The sequence below is a fragment of the Monodelphis domestica genome, chromosome 1, assembly GCF_027887165.1.
Source record: "Monodelphis domestica isolate mMonDom1 chromosome 1, mMonDom1.pri, whole genome shotgun sequence".
NCBI classification, from domain to species: Eukaryota; Metazoa; Chordata; class Mammalia; order Didelphimorphia; family Didelphidae; genus Monodelphis; species Monodelphis domestica.
The window spans coordinates 608,227,794-608,241,235 of NC_077227.1; positions in this window are offsets into that span (position 1 = coordinate 608,227,794).

A 13,442-nucleotide genomic window follows, 5' to 3' on the forward strand; every position below is an offset into this window, starting at 1 on the left:
CACTTAACCTTTTCTGGGCTTCATTTTTCTCATTTGAAAAACGGAGATAGGAATAGTTCTAACTTCCCTGAATTGCGAGGCTCAGATGAGATAATATAAAGCACTCTGTGTCCTTGATCCTCTGAGCCATTTTTAATTGGAAAGAAGTCAAAGACCTAGTAACTTTACTTTCTTGAGATTAGTCAAAGGTAAGCCTTAGGTCAGTTTCCGAAAGTCTGCATCTCAGTTCCTAAACCCAATTGTGTCTACCTCTGCAGCCAGAATAAGAGAAAGCTCGGATTCTGCGCCCAAAGAACTTCTTATGTTCCCACGCGTTTAAGGGGAGTCCTAGCTCCGCTGTCCCCCAAACCACCTTTAAATCCCTTCTTAACATGCTACATTGTCCTACCGAACAAGGAAGGAAAAAAAATGTAAAAAGGAGGCTCTAGCCAGAAATCTGTCCTGTCTCTATATGGCAAGGACACACACGTTGTGAGCCAAAGCATAAAATGTGTTTCATTATCACATAAAAGGCTCCCGTGGCGAAGCAGCAGAGAGGCAGGGAATGGGGCTGATTTGGAAACAATGGGGTCTGAATACGATGCTCTAACCTGCTATGTTCCATATCACAGGCCCATTGTTGGCTGGCCGTTTTAAACTACTTAGTGTTCTCCCCTCCACTGATCCCAGCAGATAAGATATAGTTCGACCCTAATACATAAAAAGGATGTCATTGGGGATGGCTGCCATAGAAGCTGAGCTCTTTCTGTCCCTGTTGTCTCCTAATTCACACACCCCCCCACCTCCCTACACACCCACACACCCATCTCCCTTCAATCTCTTCTAGCTAATACTCAATCTAAAAATCTCACAGATCCAAAGACTTCTGGAAAATCATCTCAGTTCCCCTCCCCAAAAAATACTCCATGCATTGTTTGGGGTTGGGTTTTTACCCCCTCCAAATGCTTTCTGCCGCTGCCGGTTTAAGCAACCGTGATCTGTGAATAAACAAAGTCAGTAAACAACGAAAAAAAAAATCTAGATCCGAATTCCAGGAGGGTAAACTTTGCAGCCACGTCACACGTCAGCAAATTTGCACAGATATTATATTGCCTCCCCCCTTTTTTATTTTTTTCGGAGCCCATTGTACTTAACTGAATTTTATAACGCTGATCGATATCTTGGTAAAATATTCATTTTTAAACTAGCGGGCAGTGAAATCTTTGCTTTGTGTGCTAAAGTCAACAGTCTCACAGTTCGGGCTCCAATAAATGCGGCGATGCTGCGGCTTGGAGCAGTCGGGGCGTCTCCCAATGCAAGACTGTCCTCGCCCGGCCGTGGGCTGCGGAAGGCCCCACACCAGGTAGGGATCGCGCCCACCTGCAGGACCGGGAGAGAGCTCGGCCGGGATGCACCCCTATTCCGGCACTCAGCCCCACACCCTCTTCCCTTACGCCTGTACGGACGGCCTCGGCTCTAGGGAGAGTTGAGTACCAAGAGGAGCTAGGACTTGAGGGGAGGGAACTCGAAGAACGAGAAGCCTCTTAAATTTGATCCAGAAAAGGGGAGGAGAGGGCGCATGAGATACAAGGGGGGGGGGGGTCCTTTCTTTAAATTTAAAAAAAAATCGGTTGTTTGGGTCCAAGCGGGATGAAAAGATACCTAAATGCACTCCGGGCCTGGGAGGGAGCACCATTAGTAGTCTGAGGAGCCATGGTTAAAGCAAACCAATCTTTTGACTAGCTTGGGGAGACTCCAAAAGGGCGGAAAAAAGTCCCAGTAGTGCAGGCCCGAGGCTGAGGTCCCAGAAAGACTCCCTTGAAAGGCACTGTGGCTAGATTGGGAGGGGCCAGAAGGAGAAGAGATTGATTTACTTTCCGAATTCTGAAAAAGGAAAGCCTCGTAGAGTTAAGCAGGTTATGGTTGCTTGAACTCAGCGACAAGCTGAGGGAGGACAGGCGTCCCATCGTGCTGTCCAAACCATGTTTGTTTCCCGAACCCACATTTACATTGTCGACTCTGTACGGGGCGCCCTGGGTCAATCCTAATCTGCGTCGCGGGAGGGGATAGTACCTAATTTGGGGGGCGTATAACACACTGAAATCCGAATTGAGGAGATCCTGGGGCCAAGGATAAATGTGGTAAAATGGAAAGAACTCTTTATTAGGAATCTGGATAACCAGGTTCTAAGTCTGTTGCTAGCCATAACTAGACCTTTATGTCTAGGTTAATTTACTTCACCATTCTATGCCTCGGTTTCCTCATTTGTAATATGAACAGGTTAGACTGGACGATCTTCCTTCTCTAACATTCTGGAGTTCTTTTTCACAGAGACAAGTTATCAAGATTTTATAAGAGATTGTGGGACTCCGTGCACTCCCACCACTCCCTTATTCTTCCCTATTTTTCTCTCCACGCAAATAGGCTGTGTGGAAACTCCCTTTCCTGGTTAGCGAGGCCCTAGGGCTTAAATAAAGTTCGGCTGTTTTCCAAAGTCCCCGGAAGGTTTGAGGGCATACCAATACCCCCTTTTTCCTCATCTACTTCCAACTAGAATGACATCAAAGATGACTCCCTTTTCCCTTCCCTCCCCCACCAGCAACACCCAGGAGGAGCTACTTGGTTTATACTGAAGGATTTTGGATTTGAATGGAGGCAGGTGCCGGTTTTGTGATCACAAATGACACTCACAAATGCACATAGCAGGAGAGTTTTGCATAAAGTCTTGGATACCTCCCAAGTGATAAGGGGAACCCGGGCAGGGTATTAGGTAGAGCCAGCTACTGGGACGGCTGACTCTGAGTAAAGAGAATTATCTTTTTTTCTCCTTCATCAGTCTCCTTATGGGCTGCTCCCTCACCCTTCCCCTCCTAACCCCTATACTCCCCACACCCCATCTCCTAAGTTCTCAGCCCATAAAGAGATTTGGAGGCCTGGTGGGGCCCTGAGACTGGAACAGTATCAACAACTAGAAAGAGCATGAATCTGTTCCTTTACCTCTCCGAAGTATCAAGATACTTTATGTGACGAATGGAACTGAGGTCCCGGGAACTGATTTCTCAGTGACTAGAAGCTGGGAGAGCAGGATCTTAAGATCTTAAATTTATTGCTGGAAAGGATTGTTAGAGACCATATAGTCCACTTCCCTTCACTTTACAGATCATAAAACTAAGGTTCAGAGAGGCTGCATGACTTGTCCAAGATCACAGTGCTGGTAAGGGAGCAAGAAAGAGACTAGAAAAGTTCTGACGCCAAATAGAGCTTTCTTTACTATTCCAGGGGGATATTCTTGTCCCCCCCATTCCCTGTTTGTCTTATCAAAGGGCAGAGTGGTGGGAGAGTTATAGCCTTGTATACACGAACCTCTACAGGCAGTCATCTGAGCTAGTGGGTCCAGGCCAAGGGATCTTGTGTTTTTGTTTTTGTTTTTGTTTTTGTTTTCCTGTGCTCTCAGAAATGGCCATGAACGTGCCCCCTGCAGAAGCTGGGCTGGTAGAGGGCAGGTTTCCGGGTAGCTGGTGGCTGGCCTGCCTGGCCACTCAGATCCCCATCTCTGCTCCGGTGACAGGTTATATATATTTCCTGAACAAGATGGAATCTGTGCAGGACACACAAAAAGGCTAATCGTTTTTAAATAATTAATACCTTCCTATTCCCCTAGTAATGCGGGGCCTGGATTTGTCAATTACTTGTCATTAAATGAGTGTCTATCCTCGTCCTTCCTTTCCAGGCTTTTGATGCGAGTTGGAGTGGGGGTGGGGGGAAATAACCTCCGGTAAGCCCACTCCAAGTCTAAATTCTGTTCGGATAGCCTTTTGATATCTAGGTTCAGAGTGGCTGTTGGGGGAGGGGAGGCTTAATTCAGTGGGACTTTTGAAAGAAAGCTCTGCGTGTTGGAGAGATGTAATCTGCCAAATGACCAATTTAAACTCCTGATCTTTATCGTTTAGGTGCTCTTTTAGCTTAAAAAGAATGGGAGACGTGGGGGCGGGGTGGGAGTGGGAAAGTAGGTGAAGAAAGTCAACCTTTCCTGGCTCCCAGCTTCACAGGATCTGGGAGTGGGAATGGAGCTGAAACGGACTCCTTTGGAGACCTCCTTCTCCAAAGGGACTTTGGGTTCGCCTGATTACCTGGCCGTGGGATTGGTGTTGGATGGATTTGAGCCGTGGTCTCTTTTCTAGATTATCTAAAGAAAGCAGCATTTTTTCTAAGTATGGGGCGTTGGAGGTTCAGTAAACTGGGGTTCAAACATGTGGATCAGGGCCTGAAAGGTCTGCGGGATCAGCGATTAGATTATTCATTTGGCTAGGGGAAAGATGAGGAGGAAGCCTCGATCTCTCCCAGCGTCGCAGACACCGACATCCCCACCCCCACCAAGCTTTCCCTCTTGTCTCCTCCGGAATAGAAAACAAGATTGCAAACCTGTAAGGATTATGCTGGTTTTAAAAAATCCAAGATGCGACTGCCCGCAGCTCTGTTGCCCCCCTCCCAACTACACACCCAACTCCCCCAACTCTACTTCCAACTTCATCCCTCTCCCTTTGCTCCCCCCTTCCCCCACCCCAACCCCGCGCCTGAATTAGAGAGTTCACAGGCGGCCAGTGCCGCCTCCGAAACAGCAGAAGAAAAAGGTTTCAAATGTCACCTCCGAGCCCCACATGCCTTTGGTGTGGGTTGGAGTACATCACCCACGGTCGCGTCCCTAGCACCATGGCAACCCAGGCCAGCACTGGACTAGCAGCAACCAGGTTTTTTCTTTTTCTTTTTGTTTTGTTTTATTTTAAATTTAGTAATTCGAGTAACTACAATTTTTGCCAATCCCCCCTCAAATTTGCATGATCTGGTAAATCTGGACCTCCCCAATCCTTTCTGCCTCCTGTGGGTGAAACAATGCCGGATATGTTTTAACCCTGTTTGACTTTAGAGTCACCTCCCTCCATGGGTTGGGATAGAGGACTTCAAAACAAGATTTTGGTTTGCCCTCTCCCCTGCCACCCACTCAGAATTTGGGCAAGCTGATCTTCTTCTGGGAGAAGAATGAAAAGAATATGTAGATGTAAATACACACACACACACACACACATATATATATATATATATATATATATATATATATATAAACATACATATTTAATGGAGAGGTGGGGAGAAGATGGAAAAACAAAAAGAAATAAGAGAAAAAAAGAAGTGATTGGAGAAAAAGGAAGAAAGCAAGAAAGAGGATGTGGTAAATGTTGTGAGGGTAGACATCTAACCTAAACTTTTGTGGAAGCCTTAAGAATGTAGGCACCATGGCCTTGGCTTGCTGAGGAGCCTTTTTAATCCTATGCACTTCAGTCATTAGTAATCTTTTATAAAAATGACCATTTTTTGAGCTACCTCAATTAATAACTTACTGATATCTCTTAGGAAGACAACCAAATAAAATCAGCACCAAAGAAATAGGATGTGACCCTCTGACCTGTAATGGAGTAAAAAAAGTGGTCAGGGGCCCCTTTTCTAGTTCTAACCATCACTACCTATCATTGAAGAAAGGGGCAAGTCAAGCTTCTCTGGGCCTTGGTTTGCTCATCTAAAAGATTAGTTGGGGGGATGGGGGGATGCAGGTGACTAAATGATCCTTATGTGACTGAAAGCTCCTATCATTCTAAGGTGACACCTCATCTCCTGTCCTCAGTAGACCTCACCTTTCCTCTATTGCCCTGAACAAAATGGGCATCATCATTATACCCTCTGTTTATCTAGTACTTGGTATTAAGCAATTGCCTCCCCCTTTCCCTTCACCATCTTCCTGCCTACTGTTTTATCCTTTCCTCCTTTCTTCCTTAAAACAATCATATGAAGAGAGAGAATGCATGTGTTGATGACCTAGCACACAAATGCACACCAAACACACCCCCCACATACAAAACCAACAACAACTTGGGGAGGGAGGGGAGACTAATTATTACTGCTGCTAACAAGGCCTGGAACACCCAAGTAGATCCGAGCTGTCTCCAGGGAGACTGATGGAGTCCTATTTTACAAGCTGTAATTCTGTCTTAGCCTCTATTGCAAGAATCCAGGCCGTTCACACTCTCCTGATTTAGTCCTCCTCTCCCCCCACCCCATCCCTTTTCACTCTTTCTAATATTCCTAATCCTAAATTTCATTCAGTGAGAGAAGCTGCTACCCAGGAACCAGAAGTTAATTCTAAAATACAGGTGGGAAAAAGAAGGACGTTTTATGGATTCCCAACTTTGTCACCTTTTTTTCTTTTCTTTTTGGGAATACTGTGATTAGCCTTCAGAAAAGTAATTATTCTGTCAATGCCCTGAAATAATTTATGGGTCTGTGGCCCTGTTATTGATTTGACAGTTTCAGGCATAACTTCTCTTCTGTTATGTTTCCTGGAAAGGAGGTGATCAGTTTTATTCCACTTCACTTTTCCTTTCTCCTTTTCTCCCTTGGATATACATTCTCTATGAACCTCAAAGTATAGTAAGACCTAATACAAAAGAAAGAGAAGAAATTAATCTGATCAATTCCATCATTGAAAAAATTCATAAACAAACAAAACCACAAAAACAAAAAGAGGTACATTCTAGAAGTTGAGCTGGACTTAAGGATCCCCCATATTTTAATTCTTTTTGCTTTTTGGGCTTCAATAAAGTAAGAAACCTTCCCATAAAATGTCAATATACAAATTCTCTCTCCTCTTCTACTCAAAGTAATTCTTGAATCCGATGCTAGGAATGAAATTCTAATTTCATAAGAGCTTCATTAGTATTGAAGTACAGGAACACACAATAACCGGCAAATATATGTGAAAAGGAAAATTCTATTTGGTTATTTGAGGGAGATATAGGTCCTTTTATATTATACTCTCCCCTATAGACAAACACACTTTTATTCATCTACTTTGGTATTTCTACTCACTAAAATAATTAATGAACAGATCACCTTTAAGAAGGAAAACAAATTGAACGGAAAGGCTGTTCTTTCCCCATTTCCTTTCATGCAGAAATAACTAAAAATAATAAGTAAAATGAAAACCTTTTCATGTTAAGTAGGAATATTATTGGGATCAGATTTGGCCAGACCTTAAAATGGTTCATTCCCCCAACCCCTTTTCACTGGTCACACCTTTCTACTCTGTCCTTCCTTAATACAAAATGGTATATCATTCCATCCTAGATTTAATTTGATAGAGTATTTGACTCACTTTTCAGGGGAAAAAATGGAAGGAGGCAAGAGAGTGGGGAGTATTTATGCTGAAAGCACATGAGTTGCAAGCTCATTTTTTAGTTCTGATACCTTCAATATAGGTGAATGTGAGTCTATAGAAGGATAGGGGAGTCAAAATAATTGGAAGGCTATTGGGAATTAGGGAATTGCTGAGAAACATTTTATTAAATGTCAGTGGGAAGGGGCACAAGTGAAGATGCAATATGGAATAGCTATGGTAAGGGTGGAAATAAGAGGTAGTATGCTACCCCTAAACCAAAAACATTCTATTCCTGATCATTTCACACTTTAAAACTTCATCTTAGAAACAGAAAAAAAAGCAACCCCAAGAATATTATCTTGTGTTTGGTTCATTTAACTACGCTCCTCCCTAGTAATGGTTATATCATACATTTGTGAGAATTGTCTTTTTATTATACATTTCCATCTTTCATATTCATTTGCTATTCATACTCCCTTCACCTAGCATAAAGGGCTTTTAGAATTGGACAAGACCTCAAACTCATTGGAATTGTCTGAAGAATGTTGGACTACGTCATCTCTAAGTCCCCTCAACCGCTATCTCTAAGTGATTTGTGTAAGGTCATACAAGAATTAACTGTCAGGACAAGCTCTTATAATATGAATCCAGAACACTTTCCCCTATAACTCACTTTTTACTATCTCTACCTCCATATCTAGAAAGGGAGACATTCAAATGCTTAGGTATAGAAATTTATGCCAAGTAGTGAATTAGGTTTTCACTCAAGAGGTAGTGGGCTTCCCATTTCTTGCAATCCCATCTCCTTCCTTCCGGTTCAGAAACAATAAATGCTGGAAGCATTTAATAAGTATCCAATATATGTCATAGATTGAACACAGCAGAAAATCAAAATGGAAGAATTTTTGCCCTCAAAGAGCTTCAATCCTAGTGGGAGAAGATATAATTACATATAGATTAAGTATGTACAAAAAAGGAGAAAGTAAGTGAGGAGGGGATAAGCAATAACTGGGAAATTCAGGAAAGATCTCTGGTAGAAGGAAACACCTGAACTGCATTTAAATGAAGCTGAATATAGTGATCATTTCAGGAATGCAGGACAGCAATGATATAGATAGACTCAGTAGATGGAATAATACGTATAAGAAACAGTATATAATCTAAAGTTAGGCAGAATGCAAAGTACATGAGGAGTAGTACTATGGGATAAATTTGGAAAGAAAGGTTGAGGCCAGATTGGGCTTTAAATGAAGGAGCAGTTTTATTGTATCCTATAGATCCAGTAAAGTTTCTTTTCCTCACTTTTGTTTTTTCTTCAATGTATTCTTCCACTATTTTGTTCATTTTATTTCTAGACTTTTAGGACCAAAGCACCAGAAGCTAGAATTTATTGTTTTTGTTCTGTTTTAAACCCTTATCTTCCATCTTGGAGTTAATATTGTATATTGGTTCTAAGGCAGAAGAGTGGTAAGGGCCAGGCAATGGAGGTTAAGTGACTTGCCCAGGGTCACACAGCTAGGAAGTGTCTGAGGGCAAATTTGAACCTAGGACCTCCTCTCTCTGGGCCAGGCTCTCAATCCACTGAGCTACCTAGCTATCCCTGGAGTTAGAATTTACCCAAGAGTTTAGTCTAACTTCTTGATTCCCCCTATTTCCCCTACAAAGGAAACTATAAAAATGGAGGTGGGATGACTTGCTTCATGCTCACACAACAGTAAGTAGCAAATATGGAATCTGAAAGTAGGTTCTCTTGACTTCAAATCTAGTGCCCTTTCCATTATATCTTATGGTCTATTTCCATTCAAGTTACAAGCTCTTCCAGAAACGATAATCCTTTGGAAAACTGATTTATTAAAGAAAAAAGTATCAGATTCCAAAGAAGAAAACCCTAATTTCTTCCAACAAAAAGAAGTAGATTTGACAAGCTGATCTAAGCCCTGTACTTTAGCTGGAGAAAGTCAGAGAGCATTGTTGTAGATCTGAAGAGAGACAAGGTAATAGAATCCTATTCTATGGGATATATGACAATGAGAATCCTGGCTTCTTGGAAGACTGAGGTAAAGAGATAGACTAGATTAATTCTATTCATATTTTTTTTTGGTGGCCCATTGCTTATTCTCATGATTGACTTGTTTCTATATTACAAACCTCATCATTATTCTCTTGTGAACTTAGCCTTATTTGTAGGGTTGCCTAGAAAGAGTTTCTTAGCCTTCATAGAGTTTTGCCTCTGCTTATAGGGAGACATTTGACAATTCTGAGAGGGGAGAAGGAAAAAATACAAATCAATCCTAATAAAATAGCCTCACAGTGACTTTTGCTACAAATTGCTGGACAGGGAAAGATGAAGGGTCAGAGGGTACCTTTCCTTCTAGAGAAAAAAGCAATAACAGTTTAACTTAATGTGGGTAAATTTTGTATCTACCACATTATTTTAATTATTTGGGCAGGAGGGAGGTTCTGGGTCATTCTGTTCCTTACATCTAGTGGAGTTTGCTTTAATAAGTGACATGAAAGGACCTTGCTTCTGAACTCCCCCTGACCTGCACCTGCAAGGGCTATAGACAAACCAAAGTCATACCTTGTTTGGAGCTGCTGGAATTTGATCTCTGGTTACCCAGAGCACCCCTACCACAGCCCCTCTCTCTTTGTTTATCCCCAAGTCTACACTGCCTTTCTCACAAAGGAGGTATGTATTCTTGTCTGTACATTTATATACATATACTTCTGTTTGTATGTATATATATATGTGTGTGTGTAATATATGGAATATGTACTGTATTAGACACTAACTCCTGGGTTCACACCAACTACACTAAGAAAGTGGTCAGTAGTGGTAGAGAGATACTGAGAATAACAGTTACTAAACTAACTGATCAGTGTAGCATCTTGAAGATTCTAAACCCTATAAAGCTGAATCAAAGACAAGGTGAGGGCTTTCACTCAAACACCATCCCAGCTGGATTCCCTTTGGCACAGGTCATTCTAGGAGTGTTATTATTTATTTTCTTTTTTTCCTCCTAGGGTCCTTAAAGGAAAAAAAAATCCCCAGCCTCCTACCACTATTATTTCTATCATTCTCACTACCCTCTATCCCCACCCCCAAGACTGGTGTCTACTTCAGGTACTAAGTTCTTAGTAGCAAAACTTTCATGGTATCTTTTTTACCTTGAATTTGGAAACCAAAAAATTTTAGCATCACAGTCATCGATAATTTGTGAGCCTCTATAAATATCCTCTTTGGGGGAGGGGAAGGTTGAGAGCTATCAAGTACATCTGTAATTGCTTTTTGCATTTGTTTTAAATAGGCGTTTCTGTGAGTACTGTCTAGTTTATAACTTCTTCCAACCTCAACTTTAAAGAACATTCCACTCTTTCTTGCAGTGCAGCCCAGTCTGCCTCTATTTCTTTTATTTCCTTACACATATATATAGGAGAAAGGCAATTAAGTCTCCCTTCAACAGCTCTAGTACAAGGCGCTTCCCTATCTTCTCTAGGCATCAAGCCATTTGAAGGCGTTTATCTCAGGTGCCTAACCTGCAGTTATCAGAATGCCAGACTAATTTAGGGAGCTCAGCTCTGTAACCCAAGGCGATCCCTTCATTGATTGTTTAAAGCGGTGTTTAGATTCTGCCCTTCCTTGGTAAACAACTAAAAGTAACTGCCCTTATTCTTGGTTCCTTGTACACATACTCTATTAAGTCATTCTCTCTCTCTCTCTCTCTCTCTCTCTCTCTCTCTCTCTCTCTCTCTCTCTCTCTCTCTCTCTCTCTCTCTCTCTCTCTCTCTCTCTTTCCCTCCCCCCCATTTTCTTCCATCCTCTTTTTCTCCTCTACTTGCCTCTCTCTACCCCCAATTTGGTAGATTAAGGGGAAACTGAGACCTCTCTATGACGCCTTTCTAGAATTAGATTGCAACATTTGAAATTAAGAAATTTGAGCATCTGAGGCAGAGATTTGAAATGAACACTTTACTATCAAGTCCCCAATCTTTAACTGTGTGGTCAGAAGATGCTACTTCTCTATTTCCATTAATTTTTTTTCTTAAAAGAAATTGCCCTAACAGTCATTATTGCAAAGATCTCTCCTGGTCTCCTGGGACTTTCTTCTCTTCTTCTCCTCTTTATGACTTTTACAGTTTTAACCCATCTTTCTAGAGGAGTTAATACATTTTATACAATTATCATGGGCATGGAGCATTCTGCTATTTTTTGTTAGTTTGCCTTCTTCTTTCCCCCCTCTCTAAGTCTTTCCACTCTTTACCCCATACATAAGTACTCTCCTAGCTCTACAAAGTGATGGCTCCAAAACTGAGATGATGGCTATTTAGATTTTTTTTTTACATTTTCTCCTAATTAAAAATATAAATAGTTTTATTTTTAAGCCAGAGGTAAAAGAAGGAAAAAGAATACTAGTCCACAGTTCAATCTAAAATGATTGACCATTAAGGGGGAGGAAAAAACTCATTGATTAACAAATCGTAATGGGTATACCAGAATGATAATATTCTAGCTAGACTGTGGGGTTTATTATATTGAGGAGACACTCTATTGTGCCATCCTTCTTTTAACGAAGTTTGTCACATCTCATTAAGGAGTATTGTATATTGGTGAACATATAATATAGGCCCACATTTCACTAAATACATAATATACACATATATGACTTGCAGGTATAGTTTATTAATTATATATTATATTTACATAAAACGAAATGTAAAACGATGGGTTATCTGTCCTTTCTGTCAAAATTCACAACTAATAATTGTTTATTTAAATTGAAAAATAATATATAAATCCCTAATAGTTGATACTTAACTAATATATAGAATAACTGATTGTAAATGGTAAAGAATAAACTTTGCAGACTGGAAATGTTTCTATTTTAACAAATAACTTTCAGCATATTTTTCTTTTAAAATCTTACATCAACTGAGATTACTTTATTATTTGCTTCTAGGATTTTATTAGCTAGAAAACATTTTGAAACCACCTCAGTTTTCAAATCAATTCTTTGTCATTTCCTCTCTTCCCCTTCAATCCCCCCAAGCTAATTCCAGGAACCTTCCTTTACAATTTGATGTCAGATGTCTATCACAGTTGAAAATAAGAAAATGCCTCAAAATCAAATGAGTTAAATCTCTGCAGTACTTATTAGCCTCCAAGAGACCAAAGTGGTTGAAACTTTTTCTTCATTATGGTGTTGTAGAATCTTCTCTTTTGGAAAAGTAGGAAAGAGAACAATTGGGTCCCTATAGGCTAGAGCTCCAGAGAAATTACTTCAGGGACAGAAATGAAAGGCGTAAAATTCAGTTTTATTATGTAATGCTCCCTCCTCCCAATACCTAGATACCAAACAAACCAATAAAAACTCACCTGTCATTTTCTCCTCCTTTTCTAACACTCGTTTGCAGGTGTACAAAATCTCATCTATGTTATATTTATCCTGCACGAACGAATCTAGAGATTTGGTGAGCCACATTCATAAAAACAAAATAAATATTCCACTTTACATGATGAATATTGAGAAAATGTATCCAATTAATGAAGTCACAGATATCACATATTGGTTGCTAATCACATATGAATTGTTAATATCAACTAGCTAGGAATTATTTTCATCATTCTTTTTTATTACAGTTGTTGCTTCAAATACCAAAATGAATATAAAGCAACCTAAAACCTATGCACAAATCTATTGTCATTACTTTGTTAATTAAGAGTTCTGCTTTGCCTAAACCAACTGCATACTGGAATTCTTCTTATCCTATGAAAAATCCCGGGGGGGGGGGAGAGGAGAAGGGAAGGGGGAGAGGAATAGAGATATGAAAGTGTCAATTAAAATAGTTTCTCCGACTTGGAATTACTTCTCGAAATTTCTTAATTTTTGTTGTATTTTTATTTCCAGCCCAGAAATTGCCTTTGAAAATCTCTCTCCTAAAAGTGACGTCCTCCAGTGGGATGTGGATTATTTTAAAGTTAATAGTATCAGGCGAAAAATATGCATGGGTACCGCTTTCACGGTTCTACATGGTTTTCACTTGAATCGTTTTTATGTGCTGTCGGCATTTATTTTTCCTGCCGTCCACGCCCACATCTAGATTAACCGAGTTTGTTGTTGTTGTTTAAGAGACCGAAATCTCTTAGCCGAATACTGAGTAGCGGGCAGGGTTGATGGTAGTAACGAAGGGGATGGGAAAAGCTGGGGCCGGTTTGGATGTGCTAAATTTTCAAGTCTTCAGCTGACTCTGAAACCCG